This window comes from Panthera tigris, chromosome A2 (assembly GCF_018350195.1).
Source record: "Panthera tigris isolate Pti1 chromosome A2, P.tigris_Pti1_mat1.1, whole genome shotgun sequence".
NCBI classification, from domain to species: Eukaryota; Metazoa; Chordata; class Mammalia; order Carnivora; family Felidae; genus Panthera; species Panthera tigris.
The window spans coordinates 20,842,304-20,855,353 of record NC_056661.1 but is presented as its reverse complement, the minus strand read 5'-3'; the positions used below and the strand labels follow the sequence as shown (position 1 = coordinate 20,855,353).

Here is a 13,050-nt window from a genome sequence, read left to right as displayed (position 1 = left end):
GATTGAATATTGTCAAATATTCTACCGTTGCTGTCTAGCATTTCTTAATGATTTTTTGAGGAGGGGCCCATATTTGTATTTTGTACTCGGCCCTGAAAATTATGTAGTCGATTTCAGACCCCCTCTTTTCAGACCCCCTGGTCCTAGGGCTCAGGACCTCTCTGAGGAATTCCAGTAGGTGGTCACATGTTAGGAGGACCAGTGTCCAAATTGGGGGCGGGCCGGGGGGGGTGGGGTGAGCAGAGGTGGCACTGTGGTTCCTGGGCAGTACTGAGGCTGTAATGAGAACATCTGAACTCCCCCGCTATGACAGGCATGTCCTGGCCACTGGGCCCAGGAGAGCTCTTTAGGCAAGAGACCTAGAAACCCTCCCTCACTCAGTAGCTGAAGGCCACACTTGGGAGTCGTCCACAGGCTGATCCCTTGGGGGAAACTGAACACTGCATGTAATTCAGGCGTGGTACAAGCCACATGAATTATATGAAATCAGCCCCGGGTTCCTTGGAAAAGGAATGTTACCTCCATGCATGGCCATCATTATTTCCTATTGGTGGTACGTGAAATGAAGCATTCATTTAGCAAAAGCAGGCAATTTGTCAGGTGAGAAGTGTTCTATGTGAACTGAGTGTGACAGCTGAAATGTGCTGTACGGAGTTACCATGGGTTGCAATTGTGTTCCAACATTTTGCTTTTCTCTGTGGTGATTATGTTCACACACACACACACACACACACACACACACACACACACACACAGCCTTCCCAAAGAAGAGTCACACAACTGTAGTTATTGTGAGGGCTTGTTTAAGAAGTTGAGGGGGAGTAGAAAACACAACCCCAGAGTGTGCCACTTGGGCATGTAGATTGTTTTGAACTGAAGGAAATTAAGCTGACTCAGGAAAACCGCCCAAGGAATTCAGATAGAGGGCCTGTAACAGGAAGAGAGCTGTTACCAGAGATAACTGTTTACATCAGAAAGACTTATCTGTGGGGCGCCTGGGTGGCTTAGTCCCTTGCCCGTCCAACTCTTGATCCCAGCTGTCATGATCTCACAGTTCGTGGGGATAAGCCCCCGTGTTGAGCCTCACGTTGACTGTGCAGACCCTGCTTGGGATTCTCTCTCTCCAAACAAACAAACAAACAAACAAACAAACAAACAAACAAGATTTTTAAAAATGCTGTTTAAAAAAACAGAAAACTTATCTGCCTCGCGTGACAAACATTTGTTTACCAAACATTTGCTCTTCTCATCTTCTTATGAATTGTCTTTCTCCCCATTGAAGCCCTAGCCCCCCACCCTTTTCTCCATGGCTCAGAATATCGTATACAAACCTCAATTGCCAGGGCACCTGGCTGGCTCAGTCAGAAGAGCATATGACTCTTTTTTTTTTTTTTTTTTTTAATGTTTATTTATTTATTTTGAGAGAGAGCTAGCAAGCTCCCATGTGAGCTGGGGAAGGGCAGAGAGAAAGGGACAGAGAGAATCCTAAGCAGGGATTCTGCGCTGTCAGCACCAAGCACGACTCAGGGCTTGATCTCACGGTTCATGTGATGATGACCTGAGCCAAAATCAAGAGTCAGACACTTAATCTACTGAGCCACCCAGATGCCCCAAGAGCATGACTCTTGATCTCAGGATGGTGAGTTTGATTCCCACATCGGGTGTAGAGATTACTTTAAATGAATAAATAAAAACTTAAAAACAAAACAAAAAAACCCCTCAATTGCCTGACTGCCTGAAGGGGCCAAGGGCAGGCTACCCCAAAACGTGCCACTTTGGTATATTATTTTAAGTAAAATTTACTAAAGAAACAGCCTATTCAAGAAGGACACTCAGACCCTCCTCTGTCCCCCTGAAAGCAGAAAATAAATCTCCCAGGTGAAAGGTACCCTCCCTGTACCAGGAGATAAAGAGACACCCTTCTCACCAGAGACGGGAAATTCAGAGCCCAGAAGGCTGTATAAATAACTCTTGTTACTTTTTACTAATTTATGACCCCAGCCCAAATTCTGTTTAGAATTTCTTACTAATTGAGGCTCCCAAAGTTAAGTTTTCTTTGTTCCGTCAATTCCTCACAGATTTATTGTCTCTTTGTCTAAAGAGTATGACAACTGCCTGCCTTCATCATTTCTTGAAGTCTCAATTCCATAACTGGACTTCTGTACATGCGTAATGAAACTCTGGTATTTTTTCCTGTTCGTTAATCTGTGTCATGTCAATTTAATTCCTAGTCCAGTTGGAAGATGTTGAGAGTAGAGAAGAATTTTTTCTTCTCTTCAGTTGGTGTAGTTGGCAGGATACTTTAATTCACTGGACATCGCTCGCTCCAGACACTGTAGCAGCTGAGAGATCCTGGACATCCAACATCCAACATCCAACTGGCAAAAGGTAAGATCTCTTACCATGTCAGCCTCCTGGAAGCTCTACAGAGTCCAATGGAGATAGAGTGGTGAGAATCTTTTTTTCTTCCTGTAAATTTAGATTAGCAGGAGAAAATATTGTGGAACTAGCTCCTTGGGCAACTCTCAAGCTGACCTCAGAGACTGTTGAGTTAAAGAGACTGGCCATCCATTTAAACAAACTTTGCTGTGGATCCTCTATGTAAAAACAGAATGAGGTTTTTCCTTTTGTTCTGTGTCCTAAGAGTTTGGCTTTGTGACCCATGAGAACATTTTTCTCTGATTTCTGCCTTCAGGAGGGTACACTTACTGAGGTCCACTTTGGTGGCCAGTCAAATAGAGACGCATAGTTACAATTTGCACTCTGTCTGGCCAGGCCAGCTTGCAGGGGCATTTGTCATAAAAGGTCCCAGCCCATAAGGGGCCTTTTTGTCCAAGCTTCGTTGCTTGGCAGGGCTAGAAAAATCCCATCCCAGTAGCACCCACCCAGTGTCACAAATTAGAGGGTCTGTGACTAGAGGCATCTCACCATTTCATGAGAGACCAGAGACTTCCTTACCTCCTGTGCAACAGAGGTCTTTGTTCTTAGACTAATTTTGGGAGTGAACTTTTGGATCATGGGGGTTATATCATATATGCCCTCTCTGGACACCCCTTGTATCTTTGGTTAAACCATTAAAAGGCTTATTGGTTTGAGTCCCTATTAATAGATCCTATTCATCAATGGCCAGACATTGACTATATTTGAAAAAATATAAATTGACTATATTTGAAAAAAAAAATCCTGTATAAGGGACTCTCAGTTGTCTTATTGGAATAATAGCTAGGCTTAAGGACTGCCTTGACAAGATAAAAATTAGACCTAAGACAAATGACCACATCTAAACTACATTTCCTTTCTTAAAATCCAGATCTCAAATCTGCCTATTTTAACTTCCCTTCCCCTACAAGATTTGCAGAGAGCATTCCAGCTTCATCTCTAGGTTCAAAATATACAGGCTACTCTTGTAAATGCTGAAGGCCAAAAAGTGAATTTAGCAGAAGCAACTGGGACAGGCAGTAGGCTCACTTTGCTGTAATCAGGTCTGCCAGCTTCAGGCATTTCTATGCAATAACCTTCGCAGATGTATCCTAGACACCCCCCCCCCAACCATGCCCCCCACTTCAAAGAATTCATATCCCTTGAACAGCAGCGGATCTTTTGAATTATAAAGCCCTTTTTCCTCCACTTTCAAAAGATCCTACCAAATTTAGAGAAGAATTAGAAAAATTAATTGCTATTCACAACCCTACTCACAGAGACCTTGACTGGCTGCTAAGGGGAGTTCTTCTGACCCAAGATTAAACCGGTTATTAGATAGGCCAGACTAGCCCCTGAGAAAACCCCTTCCACAAAAGAAACAGGTGATCCACATTTCTCATAGGCCCTCCTATAAATGATCTGCAAAAGGCCAGTATTCAGAGTCGAATAGAAGCCTAGATTAAACTGTGTACTCAGTACTCAGAAAGAAGGCTTTTGTTAAAATGCTTTATGCAAACTTTACAAAGGCATAAATCTTTTGATTCTCATTTTAGTTAAAAATCTCTGTGATATAAAGAAACAAATTTAGTTTAAAAGGTGGGCTAATCCCTTGATATTCAGGCTATAATCCAGTTCTTTGGGGAATTAAAAACGCCTTTGTTTTACAAATATATATATATAAAATGAGAAATTCAGCCTAGAAACAAGTCACAGCCGACCTATCTTTACAAACCTCACCTATTTCTCTTAAAATGTTGATGGATATCGTACTTTTTTTTAAGTAGGCTCTATACCCAACATAGGGTTTGAACAACCCTGAGATCAAGAGTCACATGCTCTGCCAGCTGAGCCAGCCAGGCACCCCTGTTTATGGATAAAAGATCAAGCTACTGGAACAAAATTGTCCTATACTTAGAAAAACAACAACAACAAACAAACTTGTGCTCTTTCTCTGCCTCTTAAAGTTATTAATCTTCTGTCCTTGAAATGACATAGCCCACAACTGCCTAAGAATAAAGGGAAAAAAGGAGGGTGGGGAGTAGACCTTTTAAAATACAAGCTGCTAAAAGGGCTCTTTTAATGGCACCTCTGATATGCTCCAAATACCCACCTTAGAGAAAACATGGATACTTTCTCTGTAAATTTTCTACCCCCATCTTCTCTAGGACTTAAGAGCCATTCATTGAAATTCTTCGTTTTTTAAGTATATTTGTTTATTTTTGAGAGAAAGAGAATCCCAAGCAGGCTCCAGGCTAATAAACAGCATGACAAGGGGCTTGGCATGGGGTTCCATGTGGGGCTTGAACCCACCTACCATGACCTCATGACCTGAACTGAAATCAAAAGTCAGAGGCTTAACCGATGTAGCTACCCAGGCGCCCCTCCATAGGTCATTCTAACTCAGAAATTTATCTCCAAGAATTGGAATTCATAAGGAGCCCTCAGTTTTAGAAGCTATATTGTTTAGGAGAGGTTCCACTTTAAACTGTATAGCATGAAATTTAAAAATTTAATAAATGGGCCAATCTTAACCCTATTGTGGTATTAATTTCACAAAATGTAAGTGTATCAAGTCATCAGGTTGTACATGTTACTTAATGTTATATGTTAGTTATATCTCAATACAGCTGGGGGGGGGCAACTTTCTAACTAGCTTAAACAATAAGGAATAATTGTTATTTCATGTAACAAGGGATTTCAAGGTAGGACGCTGTAGAGTTGGTGTGCAGGTCACAAAGACCCTGGGTCAGTGTCCTAGAGCTGCTCTAACACTCACACAAAGTGGGTGGCCTAAAACAATAGGGTTTTATTGTCTCAGTTCTGGAGGCCAATAGTCCAAAATCAATTTGTCACCAGGGTCATGTTTCTCTGAAACCTATAGGAGACACTCCCATCTCTACTTCCAACTTCACAGGGCCACCTTCTGTCTCTCCCCTCTTCTCTCTCTCTTTTTTAAGTTTATTTTGAGAGAGACAGAGAGTGCAGGCAGGGGAGGAGTGGGGTGCATACAGAGGATCCCAAGCAGACTCTGTGTTGACAGCGGAGAGCCTGATGTGGGGCTTGAACTCACACACCGTGAGGTCACGACCCGAGCTGAAGTCAGATGCTTAACTGACTGAGCCACGCAGGAGCCCCTCTCCTCTTCTCATAAGGACACCAGTCATATTGGATTCAGGGCCCAGCCTACTCCAGTATGACTTCATCTTTACTAATTACATCTGCTGCAACCCTGTTTCCAAATTTGGTCACATTTTGGGGTGCTGGGGGTGGGGACTTCAATATATCTTTTGGGGGGGGGGACAAATTTCAATCCATAACGTACCTTTTCCATCTTTCTGCTCTGCCATTCTCATCCTGCTGGCTTGCCTTTAGGCTGCTTTCCTCATGATCAGACTTGGCTACAGGCATCACATCCAGCACAACAGTGTCCAACGGATGAAGAGGGATCATTTCTTCCTTGTATTTCTTTTAGAAGCAAAGAAACTGTGAGGTGCCTGGGTGACTCAGTCAGTTAAACATTTGACTCTTGGTTTCAGCTTAGGTCATGATCTCACGGTTCGTGGGTTCAAGCCCCTCATCGGGCTCGGAGGCCTGCTTGAGATTCTCTCTCTGCCCCCCCCTCCCCCCCATCCCACAAATGTGCACTCTCTCTCTCTCTCTCTCAAAATAAATAAGCATTTAAAAAATAGATAAGCATTTAAAAAAAAAAGAGGCAAAGAAATCTTCCAAGACCCCTTCCCCAGCAGACTTCCTCTCATTTCTCATTAGCAAAAATACTATCACACTGACAAGCCTAATCCCATCACTGGAAGGGAAACAACACCACCCATCATGATTGGTTTGGATCAAGGGTTCTCAAATTCCAGTGTGTATCAGTATCACCTAGAGGGCTTGTTAAAACAAATTGCTGGGCTCCACCCCCAGAGCTTCTAGTTCAGTAGGTGTGGCACAAGATCTGAGAATTTGACTTTTTAAAAACTTTTATTATTTTTTTAAAAATTTAATGTTGGGGCACCTGGGTGGCTCAGTCGGTTGAGCACCCGACTTCGGCTCAGGTCATGGTCTCGCGGTTTGTGAGTTCGAGCCCCGTGTCAGGCTCTGTGGTGACAGCTCTGAGCCCGGAGCCTGCTTCGGATTCTGTGTCTCCCTCTCTCTCTGCCCCTCCCCTGCTCACGCTCTGTCTCTCGCTCTTTCAATAATAAATAAACGTTAAAAAATTTTTTTAAATAAAAAAATATTTTAATGTTTTATTTATCCTTTATTTCTCTCTCAAGGATAAACGTTAAAAAAATTTTTGTAAATAAAAAATTTAATAAAAATTTTTTAATGTTTTATTTATCCTTGAGAGAGAGAGACAGAGCATAAGTGAGGGAGGGGCAGAGTGAGAGAGGGACACAGAATCGGAAGCAGGCTCCGGGCTCTGAGCTGTCACCACAGAGCCCAACGCGGGGCTCGAACTCACAAACCACGAGATCATGACCTGAGCTGAAGTCGGACGCTTAACCGACTGAGCCACCCAGGCGCCCCTCCCCTTGATTTTTTTTAATGCTTACTTGTGAGAGGGAGCAAGTGGGGGAGGGGCAGAAAGAGGAAGAGAGAGAATCTGAAGCAGGCTCTGTGAGGTTAGCTCAGAGCCTGATGTGGGGCTCTAGCTCACAAACTGTGACAGCATGACCTGAGCTGAAATCAAGAGTCGGATGCTTTACCGACTGAACCACCTGGGTGCCCCAAGAATTTGACTTTTTTTTTAAATTTTTTTAACGTTTTATTTATTTTTGAGACAGGGAGAGACAGAGCATGAACAGGGGAGGGTCAGAGAGAGGGAGACACAGAATCCGAAACAGGCTCCAGGCTCCGAGCTGTCAGCACAGAGCCCGACGCGGGGCTCGAGCTCACGGATCGCGAGATCATGACCTGAGCCGAAGTCGGCCGCTTAACCGACTGAGCCACCCAGGCGCCCAAGAATTTGACTTTTTGACAAGTTCTCAGGCAAGGCGGATGGCTACTGGTCCTAAGACCACACTTTGAGAACCGGTGGTTTAGACTGAGGATTTATCTCAGAGGACTAGGGTCAACTCTTGGAAAAGGCATTGCTATCCAGAGGAGGGAGGAATACCTGAACAAAATCAAGATTCCATCAGAAAAGAGCCAAGAGGGGCACCTGGGTGGCTCAGTCGGTTGAGTGGCCGATTTCCGCTCAGGTCATGATCTCGCACTCCGAGAGTTCGAGCCCCGTGAGTTCGAGCTGTGCTGACAGCTCAGAGCCTGGAGCCCGTTTCGGATTCTGTGTCTCCCTCTCTCTGACCCTCCCCTGTTCATGCTCTGTCTTTCCCTGTCTCAAAAAAAAAAAAAGAAAAAAGAAAAGAGCCAAGAGGAGGAAGCTATTGAGCAGGCAACCTTACAGCGGCCAAAGAACAGCTAGGAAGAGACAAGGAGTGTGTCCAGTCAGGTGAAAAGAGTCAGAACAGGAAGATGTCAATGGAGCCATGGAGAAGAGATTAGGGAGTGGTCAACACCATTAATGTCACAGACAGGAACAGGAAGGTAAGCACTGAACAGTGACCATTGGATTGGACCACTAAAATATCTTTATTGATGTCAGCAAAAGCAATTTTATTTTGAAGACAACACGTAGGAACAGTTATACAAAATGCAAAATATTTACATATCATTATCTGCTACTGATGCTAAGTGGTAGCACTAATTTCTAGGGCTGGGATTGGTTTTTCTGGAATCCAGGTAACTAGGTGATTAATAAGAGACCATGGAGTTTGGATTTACTGCTAAACAATAAAATAAGTTTACTGAGACAGAACTCAGTATTCTGAGCTCAAGTTCAAACATAGCCACATCCTGAGTCCTAAGTTAGACGAAAGGTCATGATTGTGGGGAATGGTTTGCATATCCTCATCTATTTGCCTCATCTCTTTGTCCACACATCTGTCTCTGCATATGTTCAGATGTCTACTAATCCATCAACTCCCACCTACTCCTCTCTATGCACATTTATTGTCAAGCTTCACATATATACATAGGTATCTACAGACAAACCCAGGTTCTGCCACTTGCTACTGGAATACCTCTCTTGGCCTCCATTTTCACACCTATAAAGTATAGATAATTGCATCTCTTATAGAGTTGTGAGGATTAGGTGAGAGATCACGTGTATAAATAAAACTGTATATGTATGCAAGGCAATTGGTATTATGGCTACACACCCTTTACTTTCTCCACATGTAGCATTGTCAGCTACGACTGATTTCCAAGTGTTGGATGGCTATGGTTTTTAAAATATATTTATACTGATTCCAACCATGTTACATTCTGGAAGAAGGAAAACTATGAAGGCTCTATAAAGATCAGGGTTTGCCAGGAGTTATGGTGGGGGTGGTAGGGATGAATTGGTGGAGCACAGAGGATTTTTAGGGCTGTGAAAATACTCTGTATGATATCATAATGATGGATACTTGTCATTATATGTTTGTCCAAACCCATACAATGTATAAAACCAAGAGTGAGCCCCAATGTAAATTATAGTTAGGGAGATTTTGATGTCAATATAGGTTCATCCTTCATAACAAATGTATCACTCTAGTGGGTGTTGTCGATAATGGGGGCTGCTATGAATGTGTGGGGACAGGGAGTATACCCGACATTTCTGTATCTTCCTCTTTTTTTTTTTTTTATATAAGGGAAGAAAGGAAGGATAAGATTTCTTTTTTTTTTTTTAATTTTTTTTAACGTTTATTTATTTTTGAGACAGAGAGAGACAGAGCATGAACGGGGGAGGGGCAGAGAAAGAGGGAGACACAGAACCAGAAGCAGGCTCCAGGCTCTGAGCCATCAGCCCAGAGCCCGATGCGGGGCTCAAACTCACGGACCGCGAGATCGTGACCTGAGCTGAAGTAGGATGCTCAACCGACTGAGCCACCCAGGTGCCCCTGTATCTTCCTCTTTTGATGTGAACTTACAACTGCTCTAAAAAAAATTAAGTGTTAGAAGAAAAAGAGAGAAAATGGAAAAAAGGTAAATGGGCCAAATATCTGAAATCCTTTGCCTAAATTCATCTATTCAATTAAAAATACAAATTGAGCCAGGGGTGCTGGGTGGCTCAGTCGGTTGAGTGTCTGACTCTTGATTTCAGCTCAGGTCATGATCTCAGGGTCATGGGATCAAGCCCCTTGTTAGATTCCGAGATGGGTGTGGAGCCTGCTTGGGATTCTCTCTCTCTTCTCGCTGGCCCTCTCCCCTGCTCACTCTCTCTCTCTCAAAAAAAAAAAAAAAAAAAAAGAAAAAAAAATTGAGTCAGACCCTGGCCGGACCTTAGATAAATTGGGAAGCAAAATTACTTCACAAACACATGATGGAATCATATGTAGCCACTCAAGATGTTCTGTACTCATTGACCTAGAAGATAGATGTTCATACTATTGGATGAAAAGAGTAGGTTATAAATATTAAATTATGAACCCATTAAAAATATATTTCAAGGAGAAATCTGAAAAGTTCTACATCAAAATGGTAAAATTTATGTCATGTATATTTTACCCTAATAAAAACCAATGTAACAGCAGTTACTTCTGGATGCTAGGTTTGTTTTTCTTGTTACTAATTTGTATTTTTTAGTGTCTCCGCAATGAATATGTATTTGCTTGTGTGAAAACTAAGTAAATAAATAAAATAATGATTTTAAGTTTATTTCTTTATTTTGAGGGAGGGGGAGAGGGAAAGAAAGGGGGAGGAGATCAAGGGGGGGGGGAGGGCAGAGAGAGAGAGGGAGATTCCCAAGCAGGTTCCGCAGAGCCTGACTTCACAAACCACAAGATCACGACCTGACCCGAAGTCAAGAGTCGGATGCTTAATGGACTGAGCCACCCAGGTGTCCCGATTTCTTTTTTTTTAAGTAGGCTCCATGCCCAATGTGGGGCTTGAACTCACAACCCTGAGATTGAGTCACACGCTCTACTGACTGACCCAGCCAGGTGCCCCAAATGAAATAATGATTTAAAAGAAAAGGAAAAATAAAAAATTAAGTCTGACGCTCTTCAAGAAGTTTGATGCACTTCTGACTGCAGCAGTCCCGTCTACCCATCCCCCACTGGAGCCAGCCTTTCTGGGTCACCTTTTAATGTCCAGCCTTTAAGGCACTGTTGGACTGGAAGCTAGGAGAGCCCCACTCTAACAGGGCAGGAAGCCAGACGAGGAATGTGAAACAGGCTGAACCATTTCAGGACACTCTTAAAATATGAAAAAATGACTTTTCCATCCCAAAAATAATTCAGGGAGTCAAGTCTTGGGAGGAAACTTCAGTCTTAACAGTGAAATCTGGGAAAGGTATAGGGAGTAGAAAACTAGAAAAGATTTTCTTACAGCTGACAACATTCAGTTGTTTCTATCTCTGGTTGTTTTTGTTTTCCGTAGGTTAAAAGAATTCAAACAAATGGTATCTCACTTGGTGTATTCAACTTCTTGGAAGTTCCAGGACATGGCACCAAATCTGTCCTTATTGCCATTTAAGCATTCAAAGCAGACTCTACATCAGCCTTTCCAGCCTGTGAAATAAAGGAGGAATTGCTGGGAAGTGAGAGCTCCAGGGCACAGAGGACTTTTCTTCTATTGCTTCGCAGTTTGGAAAGTTGCCATCCATTCAGGTTTCACTCAGACAGGCTTCTGCCAGATCCCAGAACAAATTGTAGCCAGAAGTTCTGCTCTTTGTGTGAAGGCAATTGCAGCCCAGACTTAGCCAGGATCTTGCCCTCTCCCTTCAAAGAACAACTTCTTTTTATGTGTAGGGATCCTGGCTTTCCTTTTACCCAGGGATGTCCCTTAGTTCTTTCTAGAAAGATTCAACTAGCCCAGGGTTTCTGCTTTCTTTTTACCATTGTCCAGGTTATATCTGGATCTCTGGATATCACATCTTCTTTTTTTTTTTTTTAATTTTTTTTAACGTTTATTTATTTTTGAGACAGAGAGAGACAGAGCATGAATGGGGGAGGGTCAGAGAGAGGGAGACACAGAATCTGAAACAGGCTCCAGGCTCTGAGCCATCAGCACAGAGCCTGACGCGGGGCTTGAACTCACGAACCGTGAGATCATGACCTGAGCCGAAGTCGGATGCTCAACTGACTGAGCCACCCAGGCGCCCCTCACATCTTCTTAATATCAGTGATTTTAATGTTTAAGTCTTTCCTTTTCCTTTTCTTCCTCTTTAGCCACTGCAGTTTAGCAAAGCAAAATAAACAGGCCTGTCTCCATTGTTAGAGACCTCAGGCAATTAATCTTTGAGTTGCTGCATGCAACTTAGAGATCTATGAACTCTCATAGGCTGCACTGAGTTTGACCTCTTGCACAGAAAGTTAAAGCCAAGGTGCCTGCCTGGTACCTATTTTGTGATCAGATATCGCTTTCCTTTGTTAGGGATCAACTTTCCTTCCTTTTAAGGCAAAAAATCTTTTAAACAAACCAGAGTATAATGCAGCTGTTTTACATCTTGAACGTGGTGGTGGCTGCACGACTGAACATGGGTGTCAAAACTTATAAAACTACCCATTTAAAAGGCCAGTTTTTACTGTACATCAATTATACCTCAATTAAGAACACCACCAACAATTTGGTTTACTACCCTGGAAAAATGTGCAATATACAATACTAACCTGGGGGGAAGTGATGGTTGCATTTATAAAGTTTATGTAGATATATGAATAAAGGAGGAGGAAATTGGGAGAACTTAATTTGTTGAATAAGAGATAACTTTCCTTTTTAAGAATTTCTTTGTAATCGATGCTATTAATTTTGAGCCTGTAAATACATCTTGAAACTTAAAGGTGAGTGATTATAAAAATGTGTGGAGCTATACACTTAAAATTAGTCCACCTTATTCACTTTACGTTATATGTCAATTAAAAAGTTTTTATAGAAGTCTTAAAAGAAAGTTCTGGGCAGTAGTTACAAGGGTGTATATCCAAATGAAAAAAAATCACTTAAAATTTGTGCAGTCTATCGTATAATACAGCTCAAAAAAACGAACAAAAAATCCCCCAGGCCCTGAAACTGAAACTATGCTTGCGCTGTGGTGCACTAGCAGTCAAAGCCCGCCAGCGGTTAGCGCACTAACTCACCCCCAGGCCGCCGCTCCAGTGGCGTAGCCGACCCTCGCAGTACCTGCTCCCAGTGGTCTGCGATCCCGCACAAAAGCCCACGACTTCCGGGCACCCTCGGCCTTCCGGCCCACCAAAGGGAAGGCCGTGGACATCCCCGCCCCTCGCGCCCTACTGCCCGTCAGGGAATCGCCGCCTCGGGCCACCCCGCCACTCCATTCCTCGGCGGCCGCACTGACGTCACCGCCCCACCGCCCCTTCTCGCGCTGCCCTTCCGCCCCGCCCCCTTTCCCGGCGTGCGCTGCGGTGAGGCTCCTCGCCCTCAGCTTCTGCCTGTCGTCCCAAGATGGCGGACACAATGAGCCGGCGCCGCGCCGGTTGGCCTTGAGGCGACTGTGAGGAGGAACGGTCCGCGAGATCCCGCAGTCCCGGCAGAAGAGCGCCGCACGTGCAGGAGGAGGAAGGGGTGGAGGCGGCCCGACTGTCGGCCGCCTTTCCGCTCGCCGCCGGCGCGGCGCCCGCCCCGCCCGGG

The 13,050-nt window shown here is 43.8% G+C and overlaps 1 long non-coding RNA gene across 1 annotated transcript; it reads right to left on the bottom strand.

The window, feature by feature from the left end:
• Positions 1-910: 910 nt before the first annotated feature.
• On the bottom strand, positions 911-13,036 carry LOC122236663. Its single transcript, XR_006214819.1, has 3 exons — positions 12,540-13,036; positions 5,744-5,886; positions 911-928 (listed from the first exon to the last, which is right to left on the bottom strand). It is a non-coding gene; the product is annotated as an uncharacterized LOC122236663 (long non-coding RNA).
• Positions 13,037-13,050: the final 14 nt, after the last annotated feature.